The sequence below is a fragment of the Triticum urartu genome, chromosome 3 (genome assembly GCF_003073215.2).
Source record: "Triticum urartu cultivar G1812 chromosome 3, Tu2.1, whole genome shotgun sequence".
Classification (NCBI taxonomy): Eukaryota; Viridiplantae; Streptophyta; class Magnoliopsida; order Poales; family Poaceae; genus Triticum; species Triticum urartu.
The window spans coordinates 97,192,075-97,208,082 of record NC_053024.1 but is presented as its reverse complement, the minus strand read 5'-3'; positions in this window follow the sequence as shown (position 1 = coordinate 97,208,082).

The window sequence follows — 16,008 nt, the reverse complement described above, 5'->3', positions numbered from 1 at the left end:
TCATCCCGCAACTAACTCATTAGTCACATTGCTTGCAAGGCTTATCATGATGTGCATTACCGAGAGGGCCCAGAGATACCTCTCCGATACTCGGAGTGACAAATCCTAATCTCGATCTATGCCAACCCAACAAACACCTTCGGAGATACCTGTAGAGCATCTTTATAATCACCCAGTTACGTTGTGACATTTGATAGCACACAAGGTATTCCTCCGGTATCCAGGAGTTGCATAATCTCATAGTCAAAGGAATATGTATATGACATGAAAAAAGCTATAGCAATAAAACTGAACGATCATTATGCTAACCTAACGAATGGATCTTGTCCATCACATCATTCTCCTAATGATGTGATCCCGTTCATCAAATGACAACACATGTCTATGGTTAGGAAACTTAACCATCTTTGATTAACGAGCTAGTCTAGTAGAGGCTTACTAGGGACACGGTGTTTTGACTATGTATCCACACATGTATCAAGTTTCCGGTTAATACAAGTCTAGCATGAATAATAATCATTTATCATGATATAAGGAAATATAAAATAACAACTTTATTATTGCCTCTAGGGCATATTTCCTTTAGTAAACTCGGGGGTGGGGACATCCGGAGAATTCGGGACAGCGACGAGATTTGGACTTCCAGGAAGGTGGAGATCTCCGCGGAGCCGGCCACCAGGACTCGCTTATCGGGCAGCGATGCCCGCTGGAAGGGGATTGCAAGGCAGGGCGTGGGTTCAGCGGGTGGGTATGTTTTTTCTTTCTTTTCTCTTGCTCGACCGGTTCGGGTTTAGTTAACCAAGACTGCAGGTTCAAATCCTAAAAACCATAGGGACCTTTGTGTAAAAAGGATGCGACGGTGAACCCGACTGTCTCAATCGGTGCTTTATTATTAGGGAATGATAGTTATGTTTTCCGGAAAAAAGCTAATTGGGGAACGTCGGATATTTTTGACATCCCAAGCGAACTGCCTGACCGCCGTTGGATCGGAATCACGAACCTTGGCACACGTGATCAGTGGCGGAGCTTAGTGGAGATCAACCTGGGTCATCGCGCCCCCCAGTCCAGGAGACATGTTCATATTATGATCAGCAAATTGCCCATAGATTCATAGAAATCGAGCATAAACATGATGTTGGTTGCCCCCAGCCCATTTGCCCCTCCTAAAATGTGTTCCAAGCTCCGCCACTGCGCATGTTGACCTGCCACGTCGGCAATGCTACCTCTTGAGCACTGCGTTGGTTTTCCCTTGAACAGGGAAGGGTGATGCAGTAAAGTAGCGTAAGTATTTCCCTCAGTTTTTGAGAACCAAGGTATCAATCCAGTAGGAGATCACGCTCGAGTCCCATGCACCTACACAAACAAATAAGAACATTGCAACCAACGCGATAAAGGGGTTTTCAATCCCTTCACGGTCACTTACAAGAGTGAGATCTAATAGATATGATAAGATAATATTTTTGCTATTTTTATGATAAAGAGAAATAAAGATGCAAAGTAAAATAAACGGAAATAGAAATAACTGAGTGTTGGAAGATTAATATGATGGAAGATAGACCCAGGGGCCATAGGTCTCACTAGTGGCTTCTCTCAAGAGCATAAGCATTACGGTGGGTAAATGAATTACTGTCGAGTAATTGATAGAATTGAGCATAGTTATGAGAATATATAGGTATGATCATGTATATAGGCATCACGTCCGCGACAAGTAGACCGAAACGATTCTGCATCTACTACTATTGCACCACACATCGACCGATATCCAGCATGCATCTAGAGTATTAAGTTCATAAAAACAGAGTAATGCTTTAAGTAAGATGACATGATGTAGAGGGATAAACTTATGCAATATGATATAAACCCCATCTTTTTATCCTCGATGGCAACAATACAATACGTGTCGGTTCCCTTTCTGTCACTGGGATCGAGCACCGCAAGATTGAACCCAAAGCTAAGCACTTATCCCATTGCAAGAAAGATCAATCTAGTAGGCCAAACCAAACTGATAATTCGAAGAGACTTGCAAAGATAAACCAATCATACATAAAATAATTCAGAGGAGAATCAAATATTGTTCATAGATAAACTGGATCATAAACCCACAATTCATCGGATCTCGACAAACACACCGCAAAAGAAGATTACATCGAATAGATCTCCAAGAAGATCGAGCAGAACTTTGTATTGAGATCCATAGAGAGAGAAGAAGCCATCTAGCTAATAACTATGGACCCGAAGGTCTGAAATAAACTACTCACACATCACCGGAGAGGCCATGGAGTTGATGTAGAGGCCCTCCGTGATCAATGCCCCCTTCGGCGGAGCTCCGGAAAAGGCCCCAAGATGGGATCTCTCGGGTACAGAAGGTTGCGGCGGTGGAATTAGGTTTTCGTGGTGCTCCTGGATGTTTGGGGGTACGTGGATATATATAGGAGGAAGAAGTACGTCGGTGAAGCAACGACGGGCCCACGAGGGTGGAGGGTGCGCCCAGGGGGGTAGGCGCGCCCCCCTGCCTTGTGCCCTCCTCGATCGTTTCTTGACACCCACTCCAAGTCTCCTCGATCGTATATGACTGACTTTGAGTGTACTGTGTTAAAAAAGAGAAGTGTATTTCTAGTCCCTCAAGTTTATGAAAAGTCTACATATGACATATGGATCCTTCAGAATTTTTATGGTGACAGTTAGTCTCCCATGTCTCAAAACTGGGTAATTTTCGCCCGAAACCAGAAGCTAAAACGGTATTGGGCTGACGTGTCCCGATTTTGACTCGAACAATCACATTGACTGCCACTTCATCCTCTATCTGTCTTACTCTCCGTGAGTTGTAGCAGAAACATTTCATCAAACACATCTTGTGCGGCTGACAGAACTAGAGTCCGGTTGCCACCCCACCTCTTGCAGTTGCAGCTCCCTCTTGCACTCACCCCACCGAGGCTTGCCTCGCCGCTGGTCGCCACTCCACCACTGAGGGAGTCCTGGACTAAGGGGTCCTCGGGCGTCCGGCCTGTTATCTATGGGCCGGACTGATGGGCTGTGAAGATATGCAGACCGAAGACGGTGCCTGTGTCCGGATGAGACTCCTTGGCGTGGAAGGCAAGCTTGGCGAAAAACTATGAAGATTTCATATCATGTAACCGACTCTATGTAACCCTAGATACCCCGGTGTCTATATAAACCGGAGGACTTAGTCCGGATAGGGGATACTCAATACCTTAGTCATACATGCTAGACTTCTAGGGTTTAGCCATTACGATCTCGTGGTAGATCAACTCTTGTAATACTCATATTCATCTATATCAATCAAGCAGGACGTAGGGTATTACCTCCATCAAGAGGGCCCGAACCTGGGTAAAATTTCGTGTCCCTTGTATCCTGTTACCATCAACCTTAGACACACAGTTCGGGACCCCCTACCTGAGATCCGCCGGTTTTGACACCGACATTGGTGCTTTCATTGAGAGTTCCACTGTGCCGTCATCACAGAGGTTGATGGCTCGACTTATCATCAAGGAAAATATTACCTCCGAAGGAGCTCTGGCCTCGGGCCAAACCCTCCAGCTGGGCGATTTTACCATGATCGCCCGCTCGGCCTCTGAGCCAGCGAGGATGACCTCTCGAGTCATCAAAAAACGCATCTGCGTTGATTCTGAATACGCCAAACGGATGGATCCAGCGGAGTTATCGTCTTTGAATGAACTCCTAGATCGCATTACCGCCTTGGGAGTCGCTACACACTACGATCGGATTGGGCTTAAACCCGACCAGAGAGAGATTAATTCTCCACCGATCACCCACCAGATAGCGGTAGTCGAGGAGTAAGATAACCCTTCCTCTACATTGAGGACGAATTATGTTCGGATCTTCGACCTCGAGAAGCCGAACACCAACTGGCAGAAGGACATGCCTTGCCCTCCGAACTTAGAGTCGGATGGTAGGCTTCAAAAATCAGAAGACACTCCGGAGCCCGAACTGTTCAGTCTGGAAACACCTCAGACTCCGGATCATCGATCGGGTCAGGGTTCAGATCCAATTCCACCCACCCACCCAGACATAAGTGCTCTCACGAGAACAAAACAACAGTCTCGAGAAACGGTCCAGCACTTCTGGGCCAGATTTCTCCTTGTGAAGGACAAGGTCAAGGATTGCCGCGACGAGGACACGATATTGGCGTTCCGCAATAACTGCACAAACGAAGGACTCTTCAACGCCATTAATCGCCGCCGCATACTACACTTCGCTGACTCGGCAACTATTGTACAGAAGTACAGCGCAACGGAGAGCGCCTGGAGGAATCACACTGTTTGGGAGCTATCGGCCCCAACTCAACCACTGGTCCAGGCAAAAAGGGTGCACCCCTATAACGCGCCCAGACCAAAAGCTAAGAAATACAAACCCATTACTTGGCGTGGAACCATTCTGGAGGGATGGCTTGATGGCCCCTGTAAAATACACACCACACCGGATACTATACCAACCCACAGCCTTAGAGCATGTTGGATACTCCGGCAGTTAGCCAAAAACGGCGAGGACATCCTCACCAAGGACATCCCGAAGCAACACCCTCCAGAAGACGACGAACCTAGAATACTGACAGTCTTTGAGACATTCACTTCAAACAATAGGCGCAAAAGGGCACTCCGTGAACTCGCCGAAGTCTGCCAGATCGCAACAATAAACCCCTGGAACGACATAGCGATGACCTTCAACGCTAGCGACGAACCAAAACACAGAACAGTCCGAGCACCGCCGCCTTGGTCCTCAGCCCAATTGTGGATGGCTTTCGGCTCACCAAGGTTCTCATGGACGACGGCAGCGGACAAAACCTCATCTATGAGGATACAATACGAAAGATGGAAATAGACAGGAGCCGCATTGAGCAAAGCAACACGACCTTCCGAGGAATCATTCCCAGTCAGGAGGCACGGTGTGCGGGAAAAATCACACTTGAGGTGGTATTCGGCACGCCGGAGAACTATCGGTCCGAAGAAATAACTTTCCAGGTGGCCCCCTTCAACAACGGATATCATGCCCTCTTGGGGCGAGATGCATTCACGCGCTTTCACGCAATACCCCATTACGGGTACATGAAGCTTAAGATGCCCGGGCCCAACGGCATAATCACTCTAGTTAGTGATCCAGACATAGCACTCCGCGCCGAGAATAAAACTGCGTCCCTGGCCCTTAAGGCATTATCTGAAGCCCTAGCGGCTGAAGAATTAACCGCGCTGCGCTCCACGGTGGACATAGATGATGTGGTCCTAGACAAACGACCCAAATCCACCGCATTCAAGCCGGCAGAAGATATAGTCAAATTCCAAGTCCACCCAATGGACCCAAAGAAGACAACATCCATAGGAGGACAACTAGACCCAATGGTTGACGCTGCTCTACGAGAGTTCCTACGTGAGAATTGGGATATATTCTCCTAGCACCCTTCTGACATGCCAGGAATCCCATGCGAGTTGGTCGAACACAGCCTCAATATATTGAAGGGACACAAACTGGTTAAGCAAACACTGCGGCGCTTCTCCGAACCCAAACGCCAAGCTATGGGGGAAGAACTTGCCAAGCTAATCGAGGCTGGATTCATTAGAGAAATAAAACATCCGGACTGGCTGGCAAATTTGGTGATGGTACCAAAGAAGGACAAATCCTGGCGCCTGTGTGTCGATTTTAAAGACCTCAACAAGGCATGCCCCAAGGATCCCTTCCCCCTCCCCCGCATCGATCAAATCATTGATGCCACCGCAGGACATGACTCACTGTGTTTTCTTGATGCATATTCCGGATACCATCAAATCAAAATGAAGGAATCCGATCAAGCTGCAACGACATTCATCACCCCATATGGGCCATTCTACTTCAACACTATGCCCTTCGGGCTCAAGAACGCCGGCGCCACATACCAACGCATGATTCAAACATGCCTAGAGAAATAGATCGGCAAGACAGTTGAAGCTTACGTGGATGACGTTGTCATCAAAACTAGGCACGTCGAAACACTAATAGACGATTTACGTCTCACATTCGACAACCTCCACGTGTATGACATTAAGCTCAATCCGGAGAAGTGCGTTTTCGGCGTCCCTACTGGAAAACTTCTGGGTTTCATCGTTTCCAATAGAGGAATTGAAGCAAACCCAGCCAAAATCCGGGTTTTGTCACAATTGGCTAAGCCAACAGACCTTAAACAAGTTCAAATGCTAGCGGGTTGCGTAGCAGCTCTAAGCCGCTTTATCTCCGGATTGGGAGAAAAGGCACTGCCACTCTATCGCCTTCTACGGCGAATCGACCACTTCAAGTGGACGGATGCGGCAACAGCCAGACTGGAGGAAATAAAAACCCTTCTTGCGAGCAATCCAATCCTGGCCGCACCAAATGCCGGCGAACCGATGTTATTATACATATCGGCAACACATCAGGTGGTGAGCGCCATACTCGTCGTTGAACGAGAACAGGATGGACATAAATTCCCGCTTCAGAAGCCAGTATACTACGTACCTACTGTCCTTACACCATGCAAATCCCGGTACCCTCATTATCAAGAGATAGCATACGCGGTCTTCATGGCATCTCGAAAGCTCCGGCACTACTTCCAGGAGTGTTCGGTCACGGTGGCCTCCGAAGTACCACTCAATGACATTATAAACAATCGCAATGCCACGGGCCGGATTGCCAAATGGGCCATCGAGCTCCTACCATTTTACATTACATATAAGCCACATCGAGCTATCAAATCCCAAGTATTGGCCGACTTTGTCGCCGAATGGACAGAGGCCAAACTCCCTAAAGAGCACGGCACGTACTCCAACTGGGTCATGTATTTCGACGGTTCCAAAATGCTGGCAGGGTTAGGAGCGGGCTTCATTTTAACATCCCCTACTGGAGACGTCGTCCAGTACGTTCTCCAAATACTATACACAGACTCCAATAACGTAGTCGAATACGAGGCCTTATTGCATGGTCTCCAGATGGCTGTCTCCATGGGCATACAGCGCCTAGAAGTACGCGGGGACTCAAACCTTGCAATATCTCAAATAAATGGAGATCTCGACTCCAAAGATCCGAAGATGGCAGTGTACCGTAATGCAGTCATAAAAATGTCAGCCCGGTTCGAAGGGCTCAAGTTCCATCATGTGGCTCGAGAAAGTAATCAAGCGGCGGATGTTCTTGCTCGTATCGGCGCTAAGCGCGACCCCGTCCCACCTAATATTTTCCTGGAAAGGCTCTTTTAAGCCATCCGTGGTGTGGCAGGGGGAAAACGGCAATACTAGTCCGGATCCAAACATAACCCCAGATCCCGGAAACACCGACGTCGTCGGGGGCTCAGCCGCCGAAATAGCATAGTCGGCGCATTTCATCATGGCAGTCATTGCCCCATGGACCGAACCCTTCCTGGCCTACCTTAACAGGAAAGAGCTTCCTGAGGACCAGAAGGAGGCCCGCTGCATTGTCCGGCGTTCAAAGTCATACACGGTTCATGATGGAGAGCTCTATAAGAAAAGCGCCACCGGAGTCCTTCAACGATATATATCCGAGGAAGAGGGGCGGCATCTCTTGGCTGTAATTCATGCTGGACTCGGCGGTCACCACAACGCAGCTCGGGCCCTTGTTAGCAAGGCCTTCCATACAGGGTTTTATTGGCCGACGGCTCGAGCAGATGCGCATGACCTTGTCCAACGTTGCGTCGGATGCCAACTCTTTGCCAATCAAAGCCATATGCCCCACACTACCTGATACGTCTCCGTCGTATCTATAATTTTTGATTGTTCCATGCCAATATTATTCAACTTTCATATACTTTTTGGCAACTTTTTATATTATTTTTGGGACTAACATATTGATCCAGTGCCCAGTGCCAGTTCCTGTCTGTTGCATCTTTTTGGTTTCGCAGAATATCCATATCAAACGGAGTCCAAACGGGATAAAAACGTACGGAGCTTATTTTTGGAAAATATGAAAAATTCGGAAGGAAAATCAACGCGAACCAGTGCCCAAGGTGGTCACGAGACAGGGGGGCGCGCCCCCTACCCTCGTGAGCCCACTGAAAGGCGGTTGACGCTCTTCTTTTGCCGCAAGAAAGCTAATATTCAGGGAAAAATCACGGCGAAGGTTTCAAGCCAATCGGAGTTACGGATCTCCATATATACGCGAAACGGTGAAACAGAGCCAGAACAGAACGCAGAAACAGATAGAGACAGAGAGACAGATCCAATCTCGAAGGGGCTCTCGCCCCTCCCGTGCCATGGAGGCCATGGAACAGAGGGGAAACCCTTCTCCCATCTAGGGAGGAGGTCAAGGAAGAAGAAGAAGGAGGGGGGCTCTCTCCCCCTCGCTTCCGGTGGCGCTGGAGTGCCACCGAGGGCCATCATCATCATCGCGATCTACACCAACACCTCCGCCATCTTCACCAACATCTCCATCACCTTCCCCCCTCTATCTACAGCGGTCCACTCTCCCGCAACCCACTGTACCCTCTACTTGAACATGGTGCTTTATGCTTCATATTATTATCCAATGATGTGTTGCCATCCTATGATGTCTGAGTAGATTTTCGTTGTCCTATCGGTGGTTGATGAATTGCTATGATTGATTTAATTTGCTTGTGGTTATGTTGCTGTCCTTTGGTGCCCATCATATGATTGCGCATGTGGATCACACCCTAGGGTTAGTTTGTATGTTGATAGGACTATGTATTGGAGGGCAAGAGTGACAGAAGCTTCAACCTAGCATAGAAATTGATGCATACGGGATTGAAGGGGGACCAATATACCTTAATGCTATGGTTGGGTTTTACCTTAATGAACATTAGTAGTTGCGGATGCTTGCTAATAGTTCCAATCATAAGTGCATAGAATTCCAAGTCAGGGATGACATGCTAGCAGTGGCCTCTCCCACATAATACTTGCTATTGGTCTAGTAAAGTAGTCAATTGCTTAGGGGCAATTTCACAACTCCTACCACCACTTTTCCACACTCGCTATATTTACTTTATTGCTTCTTTACTTACAACAGCCCCTACTTTTTATTTACTTGCTCTTTATTATCTTGCAAACCTATCCAACAACACCTAGAAAGTACTTCTAGTTTCATACTTGTTCGAGGTAAAGCGAACGTCAAGCGTGCGTAGAGTTGTATCGGTGGTCGATAGAACTTGAGGGAATATTTGTTCTACCTTTAGCTCCTCGTTGGGTTCGACACTCTTACTTATCAAAAACTGTTGCGATCCTCTATACTTGTGGGTTATCAAGACCTTTTTCTAGCGCTGTTGCCGGGGAGCAATAGCGTGGGGTGAATATTCTCGTGTGTGCTTGTTTGCTTTATCACTAAGTAATTTTTATTTGCTGTTCTTAGTTGTTTCCTATCTTTAGTTATGGGTAGGAAACGCAAAATACCAAAAAAAATAGTTGTACCTACTGAACCAATGGTTGAAGAACCACTCAAAATCTATCACACTGCTGAAGCTTTTTTACTTGGATCATCTTCGATCCCTTTGTGCTCGTGCCGAAACCCCAACTAGCTTAGTGTAACGCCCTCGATGCGGCTATATCTCTCACGTGTCGAAGCACGACTTAGAGGCATAACTGCATTGAAAGCGATGTCGCAAGTGAGGTAATCTTCACACAACCCATGTAATACATAAGGGAAAGAGATACATAGTTGGCTTACAATCGCCACTTCACACAATTACATGAATAAAGCATTACATCATCCAGATACAATCAAGGTCCGACTACGGAACCAAAATAAAAGAAGACTACCCCAAATGCGACAAGGTCCCCGATCGACCCCAACTGGGCTCCACTACTGATCAACTAGAATGAAACAACACAAAGGACAAGATCTTCAACAAGCTCCTCCTGAGCTGGGTTGCGTCATCTGCGCGGACTCATCGGCACCTGCAAACTGGTTTTGGAAGAATCTGTGAGCCACGGGGACTCAGCAATCTCGCACCCTCGCGATCAAGACTATTTAAGCTTATGGGTAAGGTAAAAGTATGAGGTGGAGCTGCAGCAAGCGACTAGCATATATGGTGGCTAACATACGCAAAAGAGAGCGAGAAGAGAAGGCAAAGCACGGTCGATAAAAGTATGATCAAGAAGTGATCCTAGACAACCTACGTCAAGCATAACTCCAACACTGTGTTCACTTCCCGGACTCCGCCGAGAAGAGACCATCACGGTTACACACGCGGTTGATGCATTTTAATTAAGGTCAAGTTCAGGTTTTCTACAACCGGACATTAACAAATTCCCATCTGCCCATAACCGCGGGCACGGCTTTCGAAAGTTCAAATCCCTGCAGGGGTGTCCCAACTTAGCCCATCACAAGCTCTCACGGTAAACGAAGGAATAGACCTCCTCCCGAGACATTCCGATCAGACTCGGTATCTCGGTACAACAAGACATCCTCGACAATGGTAAAACAAGTCCAGCAAGACCACCCGATGCGCCGACATCCCGATAGGAGCTGCACATATCTCGTTCTCAGGGCAACACCGGATAAGCAATCCGTACAACTAAAACCAGCCCTCGAGTTTCCCCGAGGTGGCGCTGCAAGGGGCTCTAGTTTGGACCAACACTTAGACAAGCACTGGCCCGGGGGGTTTAAAATAAGATGACCCTTGGGATGCGCGACTCCCAAGGGAAAAAGGCTAGGTGGCGAATGGTAAAACCAAGGTTGGACCATGCTGGAGGAGTTTTATTCAGAGCGAACTATCAAGGGGTTCCCATTATAACCCAACCGCGTGAGGAACGCAAAATCCGGGAACATAACACCGATATGACGGAAACTAGGGCGGCAAGAGTGGAACAAAACACCAGGCATACGGCCGAGCCTTCCACCCTTTACCAAGTATATAGATGCATTAATTAAATAAGATATATTGTGATATCCCAACAAGTAAACATGTTCCAACAAGGAACAACATCTCCATGTTCCAACAAGGAACAAAACTTCAAACTTCACCTGCAACTAACAACGCTATAAGAGGGGCTGAGCAAAGCGGTAACATAGCCAAACAACGGTTTGCTGGGACAAGGTGGGTTAGGGGCTTGGTTCAACAATATGGGTGGCATGATAAGCAAGTGGTAGGTATCGCAGCATAGGCATAGAAAAAGAGCGAGCATCTAGCAAGCAAAGATAGAAGTGATTTCGAGGGTATGGTCATCTTGCCTGAAATCCCGCAAGGAAGAAGAACGAGTCCATGAAGAAGACAAACGGACGTAGTCGAACGGTTCCTCACAAACACGACGTTATCGGAACCAACCCGAAGAAGCAACACCGGAAAGAAGCAAACAACATAGTAAACAACCATCACATAATCATGGCACGATGCGCAAACAAGTATGATGCATGTCCGGTTTAATGAAGCATGGCATGGCAAAATGCACAAGCAACCCTACAAATTAAGTGGAGCACAATATGCAACTCCGTTGCATATTGACGAAACACCACGTGACTTATTTAGTTCGATCTCGTTTATGTACCCAACAAGATTAAATGTTGTTAGCATGGCAAGAGATGAAGCAAATGAAAACTACCTATCTAGTCAAGGTTAAATGAGGCCGGAAACAACGAACAACAATTTCCGGAAACTCCTCATATGCATATTTTAAAGTTTGGTACTGTTCTGCCCTAAACAATATTTTAGAGTTGTTAAGCATGCAAAGTGAAGCCACCATATTAAACTAGGCATTTTCCCACCCCACTTACATATAAAGTTTATTAAAATCCGAGTTACGGTTATTTAGTTATGAAATAAATCATTTTAGCATGGCATAGGAGCAAATTTAAACAAACAGCAAATTAATCATTTTAAACATGGGTGAAAATGACATATTATGAAACTAGATGCAATTCTAAGCATTTTTCATATTAAGTTTATTTTAATATGATGCATCGTTTGTGAGTTACAATATGCATGATCATGAAGGGGTTTTCTGCAAAACCGCTGTCTCTGGAAAAATAGATAAATTTGCCGAACTGAAAAAAACAAGAGCTGGACCGCAACAGGGGCGGCTGGGCGCTGGGGTTGGCCTCACCTAGTGGGCTGAGGCCCGCTCGGTGCAGAGGCTGGTGCGCTGGGCCAGCTGCGCAGTGGGCTGGGGAGGCGCTGGGCTGTGGTTGGGCCAACGAGGCCGGCTGGCCCAGGCGAGCGAGGCGTGCTCGTCGTCCTCGTGCTCCCGCACGAGCAGGGAGGTTGACGGTGGCGCTGACGAAGGCAGGGAGGAGCGGAGGCGGCGTGATACGAATGGGGCTCGCCGGATCCGCGAGCGGAGGCGTCGGGGCGGCCAGATCCGAGCACGGGAGGTCACCGGGGTTCCGTTCTTGGTCGCGAGGAGGCTCGGCAATGACCTAGTCGCGGGTCCGGCGGACCTTCGATGGTGCGGGCAGTAGCAAGATGGCGAGGTGCGGGCGCTGAGCGGGAGGCGTGCAAACGCCGAGGTGGTGGAGTGGATCCGGGTGGCGAGGATGGCCTGCTGGTTGCTGCTGCTCGCCGGCAGCGGCTGGGTCGACGACGGGGTCGAGGTGCACCTCGGGCGCCATGGGTGATATGGGAGATGGACAAACCCAGCGATTGGGGCTCTGCTGCTGCTGCGGGAGCAAGGGGCTCGGGCACGAGGTGGGAGGCGGCAAGGAGCTCCTCTCCCCTGATTCGGGCGCGGGGTGGGGAAGATCGAGCGGGCAGAGGAAGGAGGAGATGGATTGGATTGGATCGGGGGAAAACGAGGAGGGCGGCTGGTTGGTTCGACGCTGATAACAAGGAGAGTGGCGGCGGCGTGGGGATGGGATGGATGGGACAAGGTCCCTAGATTTTAGGGTTTGTCCAAAATAGTCTAGGAGTGGACTATATATATGGAAAAGAGGGAAGTTTAGGGGCTAATCCGTCCCTCCAATTAAAATCGAGCGGTTGAGAATAAAACACTAGGAAGTCCACATAAGAAAACGGTGATGTTTTGTAGACGTTTGGGGATGATACGGACATAATGGTGACGACTGCTCGGGTCGGGTCCGGGACAGCTTTTCGGACGCGCGCGCGAGGGGGGGTTTGATGCACTGAGCAGAGAGGGTTTCGGGCCGTGCAATCGCATCGGACAACTCCGGAAGCGAAGAGGGAAAAGAGGATGGACTAGGTGGGCCGTGGCGAGACTGCGAGGGGGAGAAGAGAGAGAGAGCCCGACATCTGTTTCCGAAGACCGAAAACGTCCGACGAAAAGACCGGCTATAATGCCGCTATAGTTTAACGGTTGGGCTAACAAACGAACTCCGAATGTGATGAAACTTGACAGGTGGTCTATCTACACTATAATAAGACCACACGCCAACTTTCAACCCATTCCGAGAACATTTTTCTGGCCACTTATAAAATAATATTTCGGACGTGCCGCGGGTGCGTGCAAGTGTGTCTGGGCTCAGAACGGACAACTGAGAGAATGAGGAGGCCGGGATGCATGCAAGTTTTGAAAACATGATGATGCAATGCACATGATGACATGACAAGAAGCAACACGCAAGCGAATGACATGGCAACGACGGCGAATAAGTGGACGACAACTGGCACATCGGTCTCGGGGCGTCACACTTAGTTGAGGGAAAATCTTTAGATGAGCATGCTTGTTATGTGCGACACCGTATATCTGAAAAAGGGAAACTATTATGGGGTCAAATTCAACGTTTGCAATGCTATGCTTGGAATTTATGTGAAATATATGATTTTACTTGTTGTTCTGAAAACCCTAAGAAACACCTTCCCTATCAATGTGAGTTTAGTAATAATGGAATCGTATCTTCGTATTCTAAGGGTGTTTATAATTACTATGATGTTCAACAAATTGAAGAATTTGTTGCTTTTAAGGGTGCTTTTGAAATTGCTTCTTTGATTGAAAAGTATAATGCTACTCTTCACAAATCTGAAATTTTTTCCATACTTGAATATTATTATGAGAATTGTGCTTCTAATGCCTATGTTAAACTATATATTTAGGAATACTCCGCTGTCCAAGAAGATACTAATATTTTGCAGGAGTCTATGGAAAAAGAAATTGATGAAACTGTGAGCTCATTGGATGAAAAAGATGAGGAGGAGAGCGAAGAACAAAAGGAGGAAGAGTAGATTGATCACCCATGCCCACCTTCTAATGAGAGTAACTCTTCAACTCATACGTTGTTTAATTCCCCTTCGTGCTTACCGAAGGATGATTGCTATGATGACTGTTATGATCCCTATGATTCTTTTGAAATATACCTTTTTAATGATGCTTGTGGCCAAGATGCCAATATGAATTATGCTTATGGAGATGAACTCGCTATATTTCCTTATGTTAAACATGAAATTGTTTCTATTGCACCCACGCATGATAGTCCTATTATCTTTTTGAATTCTCTCGACTACACTATATCGGAGAAGTTTTTCCTTATTAAGGATTATATTGATGGGTTGCCTTTTACCGTTACACATGATGATTTTGATGAATATAATATGCATGTGCTTGCTGCTCCTACTTGTAATTATTATGAGAGAGGAACTATATCTCCACCTCTCTATGTTTCCAACATGATAAAATTGCAAGAAACTGTTTATACTATGCATTGGCCTTTACTAGGTGTGCATGAATTGTTCTTTTATGACATGCCGATGCATAGGAAGAGAGTTAGACTTCGTCATTACATGATATATGTTGCTTTGTGCTCACTACTAAATTACAAATCATTGTTGATTCAAATTGGCTTTGATATACCTTGGGATCCGGGTGGATTCATTACTTGAGCACTATATGCCTAGCTTAATGGCTTTAAAGAAAGCGCTGCCAGGGAGACAACCCGGAAGTTTTAGAGAGTCATTTATTTCTGTTGAGTGCTTTCATATAGTTTAAAAACAACAAAAATAAAGAGGGGAACCCAAAACTTCTTCAAAAAGGAAAGCGAAAGTGAGAAAGACAAGCATTGTTGAAGTGGGAGCTAGCCTTGAACTTTGTTCATGCTCACGGAAACTTTGTGAATCTTGATTACAGAAACTTTTCAATAAAAATAATTATCCCCTTGTACAATTCCATTGTATTATAAAAATAATGTGCCAAGGTTTGCCTTTAGGATGTTTACATTTGCTTGATGGTTTGTACGGTGCAGGACAGAAACTTTGGCTGTAGTGCGCCATTTTACATTTTTAGCTGGAACGTCAAATGGTTCTGATTCTTTTTACAGTTTCTTTCTCTAAAAATTGTTTATTTTTACTAATTTTGGTAGAATATTTCAAGTATCAGAAGTATGGTGAATGTTCAGATTATTACAGACTGTTCTGTTTTAGACAGATTCTGTTTTTGATGCGTAGTCTGCTTGTTTTGATGAAACTATCAATTTATATCAGTTGATTAAGCCATGAAAAAGTTATATTACAGTAGACACAATGCAAAAACAAAATATGAATTGGTTTGCAACAGTACTTAGAGTAGTGATTTGCTTTATTATACTAACGGATCTTACCGAGTTTTCTGTTGAAGTTTTGTGTGGATGAAGTGTTCGATGATTGAGAAGGTCTCGATGTGAGAAGAAGGAAGAGAGGCAAGAGCTCAAGCTTGGGGATGCCCGAGGCACCCCAAGTAAATATTCAAGGAGAATCAAGCGTCTAAACTTGGGGATGCTGGGGAGGCATCCCCTCTTTCTTCAACAAATATCGGTATGTTTTCGGATTCGTTTCGTTCATGCGATATGTGCAAGTCTTGGAGCGTCTTTTGCATTTAGGTTTTTATTTTTATTTTTATGCACCATGATGGTATGAGATAGTCCTTGGTTGATTTATAGAATGCTCTTTGCACTTCACTTATATTTTTGGAGTATGGCTTTATAGAATGCTTCAGGTGCTTCACTTATATAATTTGAAGTTTGAATTGCATGTTTCTCTTTACTTAGACAACCGCCATTTGCAGAATGCTCTTTTGCTTCACTTATATTTGTTAGAGCGTGGGCACATCTTTTGTAGAAAGAATTAAACTCTCTTGCTTCACTTAT